Genomic DNA, 15,868 nt, shown 5'->3' with positions numbered 1-15,868 from the left:
TAATAATAAAGTTATATGCAACATTGGGTTAAATTTTTTGGTAATTAATATGTTTCCAAAAGACTTGTTCCAATATTAATCAGAAATTATTCTTGTCATGTGTCATTTAGAATTGTTCATCCTTTTATTACTTAAAGATAATCAACTCCTAAATATATGTGTAGCTTAGAAAGTCCTTGTTATCACGACCAAACTATTGCTTTATTGGACATTTACTTATGGTGAGTCTGGAATAAGTGAATGTATGGCATAGATTCTTGCTAAAATAAGTCAAAGTGTCATTAACCATGAAGATTATCTATTACAACTCATTTAGGGGACTAGTAGTAGATCATTGTCTTTGGCACTGCTCTCTGCAATCTGGGAGAGTCTTTTAATTCATGGAGTTTGAATTTCTCTCTCTTTTCCCCTTACCTTTCTACAGAATTGAGCTCTAAGCCCCAGACAAGATCAGAGAGGGAGAGGCAAGCAGCTAAGAGTATCTTATATCAGTGTCTCCAAAGTCCATAGGGGCTGGGAAAGCTGCTCTCATATGACAACACATGTGAACTATCAGAAAAGATACCAGAGGATACTTGAGGTAAAAGACAACTTAAAGGTATGTGAATTTATTCTGCCTTGGTTTTTGTACCCATCTTTTCTAGGATCAAGAAGAGTGTTTATTTTGCAGTTAACGGTAATTCACTTCTAAAATAAGTGTCTCAATTCTTGGGATGATACTGTGTAATGATGGACAGAGCATATGATGTAGCTCTGAAAAGGCCTAATCTGGAGTCCTGCCTTCCCTGTGTACTATATATTAAGGTTTAAAGCCACTTAATGTTATCATATGTAAACCAGGACTCAAATAATTACTAGATATGATTGTTATAAGAATTGAAAGGGATAATATAGGTAAAGTTGTTGATATATACTAGAGAAACAACAAACATTGCTATCCTGGCTTCTTGCAGATTAAAATGACATTGTTTGAATTTTTGTGATGGGCATGTGGACTTCTTTTGTTAGTTCTATATCTGATATGGATACCACAGGGTGGGACAGAGCACAAGATGGGTGGGCCTGGTTGGGCATGAAGTGTTGATTTGGTTTGGGTGGGCACAGGGGGCTTTGCTAGCACACAGGATTGTACATCCTGGCCAAAACCTTGAGGATGGGGGCAGCTCAGGCAGAGCTGACCAGACTAGGCTTGGCACTGGGTATGGGCATTGGGGAGGGTGCCAGGATGAGAGGATCAGGTGGACTCACCAGGCTGGACCCTAGAACAAGACATGCAGGACCTGGTTTGGCAGAGAAGAGGTTGGATGTGACATTGTGGGGATGACATGTCAAATATTAGGGGCTCCTGCTCCTACCACAGGGTACATATTAGGGCTAAGACTTTCTTCTGTGAAGTTATTTTGTCAGGTTCTGCTATATCAACACTATAGGTAATTAAAACAAGGTCTTAACACACATACTACTACAGGTATTTCTATATACTTAGCATGTACACTTCTGAAAATAGCCATAGGAAGCTAGTTCTAGTTGTTTCCTGCAGAGGGCAAAAGAGGACATAAGCTCCCCTGGAACTAGAGTCACAGATGGTTCTGAGCAACCATGTGGGTGCTGGGAATCAAACCAAGGTCCTCTAGAAGAGCAGCTAGTGTCCTTAACCACTGACCCAGCTCTTCATCCCCTTGTTTTAATTTTCTGAGGAATCTCCAAACTGATTACAATAATAATTCCATGAATTTGTGCTCCCATCAGTGAGAATAGGAGTTCTTCTTTCCCCACATCTTCTCCATCTATTGCTAGTTTTCTTGATGATAGCCATTCTGACTGGGATGAGGTAGTAAATGCCCTACCATAGAGATATGTTCACATCCATGCTTATTGCTACTCTACATGCCATAGCAAGGAAATGGAACCAGCCTACATGCCCATTAATAAATGAATGTATAATGAAAATGTGGTACATTTATTAAACTGTAAAGAAAAATGAAAATTTCAGGAAAATGGATGGACTCGGAAAGGATAACATCAAATGAGATAACAAATTCAAAAAGAAAAATGTACATGTGCTCCTTCATATATGGATGTTAGCCGCGTATGTGTGTGTATGTGGTGTTTTAAGTATATGCATAACATAAAACTTAGAAAGGAGACCCAGAAAGGATAAGGTTCAGTGATGAGGAAAGGTTGCAGGCAAAAAGACACATGTGTCATGAAAGAGGATATAATGCTATGTTTTCTTCTAGTTTCAACTCCATCATGTTTCTCTCTTTTTGTGGAGAATATGAATACAAACATACACTGGATAGTTAAAGTTTAAGACCCTACAGGAAGTTCCATGGCTTCAGAATGGCCATTCTAGCCATACAAAAGCTCACTGAGATGTATGGAGCTTAGGCTAGGCAAATGTTGGAGTGGCTACCTTTGTGTGTGTGTGTATGTGTGTGTGTGTGTGTGTGTGTGTGTGTGTGTGTGTGTGTGTGTGTGTTGGGTGGGGGGTCAAAACGGGGTTTCTCTGTATAGCCCTGGCTGTCCTACTCTGTTTGCAGACCAAGCTGGCCTTGAACTCACAGCAATCTGCCTGCCTCTGCCTCCTAAGTGCTGGGGTTAAAGGCGTGTACCACCATGCCCAGCTTTTATTTTTTTTTAATGACTACAGGAGCATTTATTGTTTTTGCTTTTGTTTTTAAAGATTTATTTATTTAGTATTTAGTATTATAGATACAGTGCTATGCCTGAATGTGTACCTGCAGGCCAGAAGAGGGCACCAGATCTCAATATAGATGCCTGTGAGCCACCATGTGGTTGCTGGGAATTGAACTCAGGACCTTTGGAAGAGCAGCCAGTGCTCTTAACCTCTGACCCATCTCTCCAGCCCTGGAGTGACTACCTTAACTGAAATGTGTAGTGCTTTTTAATTGTGAGTTCAGTACAATACAGTATTTTGTTTAATAATAAAGTAATTTTAGACTTCAAGATCATTGGAGATTAGTATTAATAAAGAAAAATTGTGAGACTTGAATAATTCTTGAGTAACAAAGAAATAATGAACTAAAAATGAACATGAGCAGATTGTAGAATATATCTGTGGTAACAACCAGTGTTGGGCATGATCCACTTATAAATGTAGGAGCCTTTTGTGGCAACTGGTCTCAACACAGATACAGCAAGGAAAGCATAAACAACTACCGAAATAGCTTGGCTATAAGTTAGCAGAAGGTTAAATAGAACTCTAATGGGTAAAGTGACATTTTTCCTCTTTAGATTCTGTTCTAGTTTGGAGGTCAAATGTCCCCAGAGTGTCATGTGTTTGAACACTTGAGCCTTAGCTGGTGATACTCTCTGGTGATGTGGAATCTTTACAAGTTGGGGTTTAGCTGGAGAAAGTACATCAGCTGGGACAAGCCTTGAGGGTTATAACCCAACCTTGCTCCCAGTCACATATTTGCTTCACAGAGCTATATAACAAGCAGATGCTATATGCTCTTGCCATCTTAGATAGATCCCAAAGCACTGTGCCTTCCCTGCTATGGTGGCCTACATACATGCAAACCTCTGAGACCAATCAAATCCTTCCTTCCTTAAGTTGCTTCTGTCAACTATTCTGTTATAGTGAGGAGACAAGTAAATAGTGTAGAAAATTGGTATCATGAGTGGGGTCACTGTTGTGACAAACCTGGCCTTCTGATTCACAGGTCTCCAGAACTGGTAAGTGAGAAGAATGTGAATGAGTATGGAGCTACATACTAGAGAAGCCCCAAAATATAGGCAGTGGAGTATAAGAGGCCATTCTAGTGGGAGGTCAGAAGACCAAACTCCAAATAGAATGGTGGAAGTGAAGGCCTGGCATCTGAGGTTTCAGAAGGGAATAAGGATGTTACTAGTAATATGGCCTCAGGTGACTCATGTTACATTCTGGCAAAGAATCTGGCTAATATCTTAATGTCCTGAAAATCTGAGTGAGGCTAAACTCAAAGACACTACACTAATATATCTTGTGAAGGAAATTCTAAGACTGCATAACATTCAGCTTACCACTTATCTGTACTTTTAGCCAGGCTACAGTGAGAATGGAGAGAAAAGAGCTGAGCAGAAAGATGTGAAAATTTACTATTTGGTAAGGAAAGGAGTATGAACATATTTAAAATAGTAGACATGTCATGTATATACACTGACTATAATTATTAAAGAAATGGATATCATTAAAATGAAACCACACAATTTGCACTTAAGGGTAAAACCCCAACTACCCAAAGTTCTAAGGTATAACAGTGCAAACTCATTTTGAAAACCTTAATTTAATATCAGAGTGCTAGAACTGGGGAGATGTTTCGGTAGCTAAGATCACATACTGCTCTTGCAAAGGACCTGAGTTCAGTTCGCCGTTCTTCGGTTGGGTGGCTTACAACTGCCTGTAACTCCAGTTCTAGGAGATCCAGTGCCCTCTTCTTATCTCCCTGAGCATCCACATGCACATGTTCACACCACAGCCCATCCCACACACCAATTAAAACCAATAAAAGCAGAATGTTTGAAAAGGGAAGAACCCACCCCTGGGAACCCTGCTCAAACAGGGAAATGCATTCCCTAGTTTGGCCACTCAAGCACTTGGAGACCACTAGAGCCATTGTGAACCAAGGCCAGGCTACATTTCAATCTGGCAGCAAAACTTGTTAATATCATCCATATGGTGCTAGTTTAACAAGCCTACACATTGTAATAGTTATGTGACCTAGAAGACTCTATCTAAACCATCAGAGGAAAAAGTCTGTGAAGCTAGGCAATGTAGAAGAGTCATACTCTCTGAAGAGAGGCCCTGATAGACTGGTCTATGAAGCTGTTAAAGTGAGTCCCAAGATTGAAATGGAGACACTAGGATACAGGAGATGTCAGAAATATCAAACATCCGCTGAGGAAAGTTGAAAAAGCTGGGTAGAGTCAGAGAGGGAGAGAGAGAGGGAGAGGGAGAGGGAGAGGGAGAGGGAGAGGGAGAGGAGAGAGAGAGAGAGAGAGAGAGAGAGAGAGAGAGAGAGAGAGAGAGAGAGAGAGAGAGAAAGAACATATATATTACGAGAAACAAGGCTGGAGAGTCAAGGTTCCCCAAGGCATCAGAACCTACATGATGCCATCATGAGCTCAAATGCTGGACATGGAGATGCAGAGACTAATGATTGTCCTGAGGGGTTCTGCTCTTGCTTTTCTCTGCTCTTACCTTCTTCCTCTTCCATTCCTTACTTTTGAAATGGGAATGTTTATTCTGTGTCATTGTATATTGGAAGTATGTAACTTAGATCTCTATTTTCTTTATTTTTATTTTATGTGTATAGGTGTTTGCCTGCATGTAAATGCACCGGGTGCATGCACTACCCACAGAGGCCAGAAGAGGGTGTTATATCTACCGGAACTGGAGTTAGAAATGGTTGTGAGCTGATATATAGGTGCCAGAAACTGAACCTAGGTTCTCTGCAAAATTAGCAAGTGGTCTTAAACACTGAGCCATCTTTCCGGCTCCTGGATTTATTTCATTTCATTTCATTTCATTTCACTTCATTTCATTTCATTTCACTTCATTTCATTTGGGCTTATAGCTAAGAGTTTGCCTGAGACTTTGAACTTTTAAACAGTTTGGTCCCCTTATACTGGCATTGAGAATATTAAGACTGTGGGTATTTTTTACATTGGACTGAATACATTTGTATTATGAGATAGCCATGAGCCTATGAAAGATACTGCAGTTTGGATATAAGGCTCGTGTGTTTGAACACTTGGTCCCCAGCTGGTGGTGCTGTTTGGGGAAGTTTCAAAACTCTGAGAAGGTGGAGCTGAGCCGAGGAAGTCCATCACTGGAGGCAGGTCTTGAGAGTTAGAGCCTGGACTTGCTTCCAGTTTCATCTCTGCTTCCTGGCCCAAGCTATGCACCAACAAGCTGCATCACGCTGCTGCTGGCATGGATGGAGCCCTCACTGGCATGGATGGAGCCCCCGCTGGCATGGATGGAGCCCCCGCTGGCATGGATGGAGCCCCTGCTGCTATGCCTTCCCTCCCAAGATCAACAATATCTCCTTAAACTGTAAGCCAAACTAAACCTTTCCTCTTTTGAGTTGTTTCTGTCAGATATTCTCTCACAGTGAAGAGGAAAACTAATACAGATGCTAACCAGTTTGTAATATTTGGTCACCATTGTTTATGATTTAGACACATGGACTGATTCTTTAGCATTGGTTGAAAGCAGAATGCTTTTCAATACCTGGTTCCCCAGTAGATTTGGAAGATAGCTTAAGAACAATCCCATATTCTGCTAGTGCGCCGTAGCTTAGGCCAGACAGGGAGATAAGGTCTTCTTGGACTTTACATCTCTATGGGTGACTCCACAGATGCAGATGCATTTTAGACAGTGGCCATAACTGCTCTTTGAGTCTAAAGCTCTATGGTTGGTGATAACAGAGCTACTGTAGTATTTCTACTTATAAAAGGTAAATAAACCATTTTCCCTTCCAAGATCCTTTCTTTGTGAAGCCTAATTAACCATGATCCTTTCCTCTAACATTTTGAATGTAAATGGCTCCTTATAAGGCTGTGGATTTCATCTATGTAAAATGTAAATTTCTAAGAAAGTCTCCCTAGCAGCACCTTGAGAACTTAACCAAGGTATCATCTCAAACTGTAATCCTTTGCTTAAAGAGGGGCTGAGAAGTTCTAGTATTCCTTTGTGTGAATCCAAGGACTAAAACACCTACCTCAATTTGCAAATGAATTTAGGAAAACTGTGCCACTCTCTTACAAGAGAAACAAGATACAATGAAATCTGGAAGACATGTTCTATACTGGTTAAAAACTGCCGTATAACATGCGCAAAATGTCCTACTTTATATTAGATAAAAAATTATAGGAGGCCATTTTTGGATTCTGAGCTCCTGCCTGAAGCCCCCACAGAGCATAATAAATATCAAAATATTGTTACTCATACGGAAGCAAGTTATCTGACCTTCCAAAATGAAAGATAATAGTACAATTTCTCAAATAGGCCTGTTTCAGTAGTCATGATAATGAAGTCCTCTCTGTTTTCAATCTTTATCCCCCAAAGTAACCTGAAGTAACCTAAAGTCATCCAATCAGTGCATTTTCTTTTGTTCTCTCCATACGTCTTCTGCCGAAGGACCTTGGAACAGCTTACCCAGCTGGTTATTTGTGTATGATTTCTTCAGTTTCTCTTCCTTTATAAATCTGCTCACTTCATTGGAGTATTTATTCTGTTTCATGAAATGATGCATTGCCTGATTCACATACCAACAAATCACTTAAGACCTTTAAGATAAGTTTGCTGTGCTCTCCCTTTTCTTAGCAGTCTCATTCAAATTGCTTATGTGCACATAACTTGAGTATGCTTATCAAATCATCAAACAATTATTTTCTGTGCTTCACAGGGAGTATTCTGTGTCAGCAGCATTTTTATTTCTTGAGTACGAAGGATACCCATAGATATGAAATAGGGTGAAGAATGTGAGAAGTCGTTAGTCCAGGCAGTATATGTAATACCTGCTTACCTAGACTTGAAAGCAGCTAAAAATATGAGTTCCCATGCAAATCAAATCCCAAGTAGAACACAAAGCTAGAAACCATGCTTGCAAGGAGAAGTCATTGAATTGTAAGGTATGTGGAATGGAGCAAACCTGGTAACAAGCACAGACAGATATGTCAAGGACATTCAGGGGAGAATAAACCTGGAAAGACAAGGAAAAGACGGTGGTCAGATATTCAAGCATAGTCACCATTTCTTTCAGGGCCAAAGTGAATGAGGTAACACAAAAAGCAGATATATTGTTCCCTATGTTGAGAGAACAGTGTGTACAAAGATGTCCTGACCAGAGGATTGATGCATACTCTGTGAGCAATCATAGGGCTGACTAGGCGCACGATGAGGCAAAGAGGTTATTTCTACCAACAATGTGAAAGTATTTCTGTTCTATTAAAACTAACTCCAATTATTCTTCCCCCCTCTTTTTTTTTTTTTTTTTTTTTTTTGTAATTTTAGGATGAGATTTCACCAGGCGACATCTGCCACAAATGTGAAGAGAACTCTAGTTTACTTAATTCAACTAAAAAACAAAACAGACAAAGCAACTGGCATAAGTACAGATCTAGTTAAAATATGGTAACTGTATATAATGAAAAAATGATGTAGCTATTTTAAAAGGATAAATACAAAATTTTGCACATATATATATATATATATATATATATCATACATAATTTTTAAAATGTAGTCACCACACTATATTTATATATGACTTGTGTGTCTATTCTCATGATTTTCTGACTTATGCCAGTTATTAAATAATTTCAATGTCTTCTTTCTGTATACATAGAAAATGTTCACTGAAGATATAGCTGTGATATTGCTCACTCCTACATGTTCTAGAAATTCTACTTTATTGTCCTTTAAATAATGAATAACAAAAGCACTAAAGAAAAAAAAAGGGTGCCCATGTCCCTCAATGTGTAAGCCAGTGATTCTCAAATCTTACACTGCATTAGAACTATCCAGGAACCTTAAGAGCTTTTCTTTTAGTTAATCATGGTAGGTATAGACACAAATATATTGTACAAATATTCCAGGTGAGTCTAATATGCAGTCAGAACTGAGACTCCACCAGGAACACACACTAGAAACCAGACTCCTTGAATTTGAATCTTGGCTCTGTCATTTACTCATATAGACAAAATAGCTAATGCTCTCTGTGCTTCAGATTGCTCACCTGAAAAAACAAACAAACTGTGACTGCTCGTGACAACTATCTCTTAGAGTTTCATGAGGTTAACCATATATATATTGCACATATACTGTTGTATAAAGCTTCATCTGGTAAGTACTGTCACCCTGGACCTGGTAGCAGTTCCTCATTCAGTGCCTGTGATAAAGTACAGCCAATATCCTACTTCATTATTAGCTACAAAAATAATTTGGAAACATCTTTCTTCTCTAGAGAATACACACACTTGAACATGTGGATCTCCTTTCTGAAGACAGGCACATTCAGCTAACTGAACTTTCAAATCACCATTCTGGGGAATGACAACCTACTTAAGCTGAAACAGCACCTTGGGGTAGAAGGAGGTTCTGGATTTTCGAGGGGGGGGGCTCATTCGTTTTATTATCTGTCCTCAACGCATGTGCTAATCTGGCATAATTTGATGATGGATGATGGAGGGCAGAATGAGGAGATGTAATTAGTGGGCAGTAGTGCTACATTTGGGTATTGTATAGCTGCATTCATAAATGGGAACTACCCCTCTTATACCCTTCTTATATGATGACAAAGGTTTAAAGAACAAAAAGGCAAGTTCAAAAGAAAACTAATAAATAAAAACATGTCATGAAATCCTATTTCTTTTTTTTAATGTCTGATGACAACCTCAAAATTTAAAATCTTAACTCTTTTTTAAATTATATTTTTATGTTTTGCATATACATTTATATTGTTACACCTATATATAATAAACTACATACAGAACATTCAGGAAATATATTCATGTTACATTCATAGTGTTTTGGCTACTTGTATTTGGCAGCTTTGAAGAAAACATCTCTCCTATCTTGGTGAGTCTAAAATTGTGAATGTAACTCAATATCTATCATATCTCATCTCCATCAACTTAAAACATCTATCTAGACCTAAAGACGTCTTAATCCCTAAATGACTAAGCTTAATTGTAAAACTCAACTATTTGGTCTTTAACCCCATCAGAGACTTGAAAAGGAATAAAATTAGTTACCTGAGTAATCAGGAAGTGCAGGTTAGCAGCTTCCAAATTTAATTTTTGCAGAGACAGTTTGCTGTCTAAACAGTCACCTATACTCTCTATAATGTTGGAGCATCATCTTCAGCTTTCTGGCCCAATAAATCTTGACAGACATATTTGTGAGGCAGGAACTATTGAGGACTTGCTTGCCCTGTCTTGGCAGAGTTTGGCTGTCGACTCTGCCTGCATCCAAGCTTGCCAAGTTTTAGGTATTTCTTCATCTATAAAATAGAAACTAAATTGTACACAGGTAAAGAAACATTTAAATATACATATATTTAGAGGTTTTATCCTAGCACTTAAGTTCTGAAATTCTCAGCACATGTTCTTTGCATATCATTAGTCCTTCCAGCTACTCAGGAGAATGCAGATGAGTACAGACTGGGGAAATTTAATCTATTTTGTCTAACCCAATGCCCTCTCTCCTTCCATAATATGAATAGAGACTATATAGATTCTCTGATTTTGGTTAAAATGAGTAGCCTAGGAAGTCTGATTGCTCTGCTCTGGTAGTAAGTGGTTAACATATTGGCATTTTTGTGAGACTATTTAGGTTATCTCTAAAGACACTGAGGCTTTTTCTATACCTTTCTTCTTAGCTCTTACCAGAATGATTCTTAATGCCATGTTCATAGCAAAACAGGGTTTTTTGTTTTGTTTTTAGTTGCCTGTTTTCTTCTTTTGAGACAGGGTCTCACTATTTGCTCTGATTGTCCTGTAACTCTCTCTGTAGACCAGGCTGGCCTCGAATTCACAGAGATCTGCCTGCCTCTGCCTCCCGAGTGCTGGGATTAAAGACACTTGCCACCACAGCTGGCTGTGAAGTAGTTTTGTTTCAACCCCATTATACTGCTTCAAATTATTCCATCTTATACCCATGAACCAGTTTCCAAGCCCTTTCAACATTTTAAGATATTTATTCTGTGGATGACTTTGTACCTTGGTCTCTTCAAACTGTGAACACCACAGCCTGAATAATTAATAAACAACAAAATGGAATGCCCACAGCCCTAGGGTTTCTGAAGTGGAGGTGCCAGTGGATTTGGTACTTAATGAAGGGTCATCCACCATTGAATCCACTTTCCCATGGCAGAAGGGCAAAGGGGGCAAAAAGCTATATCCAGTCTATTTTATAAGGACACTAATACCATTTGGTTTCTTGCAAAAAGTCCCACCTTTTAATACCAGTGAGAGTTCTATTTTAGGGTATGAATTTGGAGGGACACAAACATTCAGATAAAGCATATGCTGAAGAGTCTGTGGACATAGTTTTTGTCATCACACTTCCTTCTTCATCTTGATAACATCTACCCTTTTATCCTACTAACTTTTCATAAGAAATACACAAACAAGTAATATTACCTTAAAATTATTTGGTTGCCATTATTAAGTTCCTATTGGTATTTGTAAGAAATGAGTAAAGTATGGTGATTGTGCTATGGGAACTCCAGGGGATGCTGGAGTTGTGCCAGGTTCTATGCTTGGTCCTTGAAAAACTTCTTCCACTTATTCCCTACAACTTTGATGTACTGCATTATTATTTCTATTCACTAGATGGCAGTCTTGGGAAACATAGTAATTGCACTGAAGGATTTATGCTGTAATCGATCCATGGCTTCGTGATACTATAGACAACCTTACTGCCTTTAGAATTGCTCATTAATCTCGGGTGTAAGTATTGGAACTGACTACATAAGTCATCTATACCATGTACTTGAGTGTTGGATATGGAAGGCTATTAAGAAATAAAGAGGGTGGTACATGTTAGTAGGATTTGCTGAAGGAGGGGAAGGTAGGAAGATCATGAATTCGAGGCCAGATTGAACTACACATTTGAGCTGGACATAGTAACATGCACCTTTACTGCCAGTACTTTGGAGGCAGATGCAGGTGAATGTCTGTGAGTTTCAGGTCGAAGAAACAGATTGGGGGTGGCTGAATGGATGGATGATGGATAGAGATAGGAGGTAGATAGATAGATAGATAGACAGACAGACAGACAGACAGATGTGAGGAGAGGTGATAAGTGTTTGAAAGTCATCAGATTCTGGAAAACTAAAACATGGCTTCATTTTGCATTAAAGAAACAGCTGGATAGAAAGGCCGAGTTATCATCTGAGTTCTTGTGACCCTGTGCAGTTATGGGTTTTTGAGAAACAAAGTAGATAAAACCTTGCTGATATGTGAAGTAAAGGAGAGAGGTGATTGGTCAGGCTTATACAAAGTTGCTAAAGTTCCTTAGTTAGGCCTATAAAAAAAGGTGTTCTGAATTCACCTTAGTGGCCTCACTAGCAGTCAAAGTATTTGTTCTTTGCTAAATCCTTTTTTCACCTTCCCGAGAAATTCTCTTAGTACATATGCAGGTATGCATAGCAGGTGAGAAGAGAATGTCACATTTTCAAAATTCAGTAGTCACAGGATTAATTACTAGAGTTTGGAAGAAAGAAAATGATGCACTTTAAACATTTTCCTTGTGTTTTTCAAACCTCTGGGCTTACTGTTATTCACTATAAAGTTTTCTTTTGTGTTCTAAAAGTAAAAGATGATGGTCCAAAAGATTATATAGCACAATGCTAGAATTGCCAGACAAATAAATGCATTCAGGAAACTCATGCTGTTTTTACTCAGCTATGACCTCCATGCTGTTTTTACTCAGCTATGACTGCCAATTCACTTTGTGTACTTGAGTTTTTATTTCTCACACCTTAGTAGACTGCTAATAGTAACCTGATGGTGTTAATGTATTACATTATTCCTTCTATTCACTGCTTACTATCTTCTTGTGGTATATGCTCTTTAGTGAGCATTAGTATACACTACAAATAATTTCAGTGTTTACTGACCCCTATTCGCCCAGTTCCATGTCTTCTTCCGTACATCATCTCATACCTGATGCTTTACCCATTTCCTCTGAAGTACTCTGATCAACTTGATAAGCCATTTTCCACTATCTGTAAATTTGCAAACATTTTAGTGTTGCTTTGGAACAAAGTAAATGATTAGATGTCCTGGCGTTAACTTTGTACTCTCATGCTGAGCACTGCCATCCATAAATCAGGTTTGTTCATTTTCCTTTACTATTCACTGAGCCCTCAGTCTCCAGTGTAAGTACTGGTAACATGGGAATCTGGAACACCATGCCCCCTGCACACACATTCTAGTGCTGCATACTCCAATCTTAAAACAAAACAAAACAAAACAAAAAGCACATCTCACAATGAATTGTCATTGGGAACATTCAAACAGATAATACTGTGGGCCTAAAAGTATTCAAGTTTATGGTGGGAAATATCTGATCAATACTAATATTTTGCTAAAGGATCAGATGTTCTGTCTCTGCCAAGGCCCTATAACATGCCAGAGACTCCTTTCTAAGTTGTGTCTAATTCTTTACTGCAGACAGCATGCCCTCATTCCAGACCATCAAAGATTATGTTGTAAATTTCCTGTAATAGTTATTACAAATTATACATGGAATCTATTTCATCAATGCATAATAAAAGCCCTTAGATTCATGGTTCTCAACCTGTGGGTCGCGACCCCTTTGCGGTTTGAAAGAGTTTTTTTACAGGGGTCACATAATCAGATATTCTGTGTATCATATATTTACATTATGATTCATAACAGTAGAAAAATTACAGTTTTAAGATAACAATGAAATAATCTTATGATTGGGGTCACAAAGTGAAGACCTGTATTAAAGGGTCACAGCCTTAGGAACTGTGAGAACCACTGCATTAGATTATATGGCCTAATTAGCAGAGTTACTTTCATCTCAACTTAGACCTGCTGAAGGGTCTCTTCCTGATTTTGGTCCTGCTAGAAGCTGGTATACTTGCATGTCACTCACTCAGTAAATGTATCTGAGCAACAATTCCAACTTACAGTATTTTACCTTAAGGAAACGAGGTCCAGGTGTGGTATTTTCTACTTAGTGGTGGATAACACCAAAAATGTTACAGCATGTGCTGTGGTTTTCCATGCTAGATGTAGTATATTCTCAAAACTATTGGGCCTCTCAAATTTCACCTACATGAATCTCAGAGATTTATCCCTCACATATGCCCGTACTTGATTATAACTATTAATTTTTTACTCACTCGGTCCAATTGTTGGTGTTATCTGCATAGTGGATCAAACAGTGGATCAAACTGCCCTTCAGAATACCCATATGATCCACTCCTTTATAACAAATTGGGAGTGTTACTATATCCCTAGGGCAGAGCCAGCAATTGTTCATGCTATCAAAATAGTGTGAGTGTAGCCTACTCATGTTCGTTTTACACGGGAAATCATTTCATTGGAGGACTGGTGGCCACAGACCACGCAGCTGAAATCATGTTAATAGCTCCCAGCATACACATATCTAATACCGACAAGGAAGTGGTTTTGAGGTTTTGGTTATTCTCACCTTTCTCACAATATTGTGGGATTTTTAAAAAATGGTCTAGACTGGCTAACTAAATAGGGAAGTGATTGGCAGCAACCCCCAAGCATCATCAACTTTTTAAAGGATGGCATGCATTTCTGCTGTTCTCCACAGAATTCCGTATAGGCATTTGTTGTTGCTCTGGATTATACTGTCTTGGCTATAGTAGTAGCATCTTCACAGTTTCCACTTACAGATACTCCCAGAGTCAGAACAAAATTTTTCTTCACAGATTAAGGATGTACAGGTTAGCATTAACTGTCAACTTGATACAACCCAGAATCACCTGGGAAGATTTGTAATGAAGAATTATCTGGGTCAGATTGGCCTGTGGGCATGTTGCTGGCGAACTGTCTTGATGGGTACCTTGTATGGGTAGACCCAGTCCACTATGGGCAGCATCACTTCTTAATCTGGGCCCTGAACTGTAAGGACCCATGTATTTATTCGTTCCCTGCTCTTGACTGTGCATGTGATCTTTTAATTTTCTTCCTTGACTTCTACACCGTAATGGGCTATAACCTGGACTTGTAAGCCAAATAATCCCTTTCTTCCCTAAGTGGCTTTTTGTCAGGGTATTTTTCACAGTAACAAAAATTGAAGAACACTGCCCTACAATCAGATTCTCAGCACCAGTAAGCTTAGGTTAAAGGAAAGGGTTTGCATATACTTAGAGTTAACAAGTAGAATATTCTGATGTGGTGTTTACAAACATGGGAAATTTTTGGAATAGATTCATATACTAGACATGTTAAGATATTTCTCTTAAACTCTAATCTGATGTGTGAATGTGTAAGTGTATGAGTGTGTGTGTGTGTGTGTGTGTGTGTGTGAGAGAGAGAGAGAGAGAGAGAGAGAGAGAGAGAGAGAGAGAGAGAGAGAGAGAGTGTATTGGGGGTGAGGAGCAGAAAAAAATGAGACTATATGAAAATGAGAGTAATCAGGCATATGAAGATATATTTTTATAAAAAGGTGTCTAAAGGGTTGAGGCTATAGTAGATGCTCTGTGGCCAATAGCTAAGTTGGTAAAATGTTTGCCATGCCATCATTAGAACCTGAGTTTGATCTCCAGAACCCACATACCCAAAAGTCGGGCATAGTGGCATCTGCTTCTAATTCTAGCAGTGAGGAGGTAGGGACTGGTGGATCACTGGGCTGAAACCAGCCTGTCCTTCTCAGTGGCTCCTGGCTAGTGAGACACTTGTCTTTAAAAAATGCTGTATGTACCTGGGGAAGGACACCTGAAGTTGTCCTCTGTCCTCTACACATGTGTGCACGCATATGCTCACAGACACACAACACACACGTGCACACACACGCACAGTACAAATAACTTATTTTCTTAGTATTTGCCTGGATTTATGTATGTGCAGCACATGTGTTCCTTTGTCCCTGTGCAGGCCAGAAGAGGGAGTCAGATCCCTGGAACTGGAGTTACAGGTGCTTGTGAGCTGCCATGTGAGTGCTGGGCATAGAACCCAGGTCCTGTGGAAGAGCAGCCAGTGCTCTTAACCGCTGAGCCATCTCTCCATTCTACCTCCAATTTTTTTGTAAAAATATTATTTATTATTCTGTATGTATCAGTGTTTTGCCCGCATGTAGGCCTTTGTATCACATGTGTACAGAGACCAGACGGAGGATGGG

General features: G+C 39.1%; 1 protein-coding gene across 2 annotated transcripts in view; it reads left to right on the top strand.

The window, feature by feature from the left end:
• The first annotated feature begins 407 nt into the window (after positions 1 to 407).
• Zmat1 (zinc finger matrin-type 1) overlaps positions 408 to 15,868 on the top strand; it is a 52,486-nt gene continuing 37,025 nt past the window's right edge. For both annotated transcript variants that reach the window (XM_051141071.1, XM_051141068.1), the window contains exon 1: positions 408 to 598. The gene's annotated coding sequence lies outside the window, so the exon portion shown is untranslated. The remainder of the gene's footprint in view (positions 599 to 15,868) is intronic.

Source organism: Acomys russatus, chromosome X (genome assembly GCF_903995435.1).
Source record: "Acomys russatus chromosome X, mAcoRus1.1, whole genome shotgun sequence".
NCBI lineage: Eukaryota > Metazoa > Chordata > Mammalia > Rodentia > Muridae > Acomys > Acomys russatus.
This window is presented reverse-complemented; position numbering and strand designations above follow the sequence as displayed.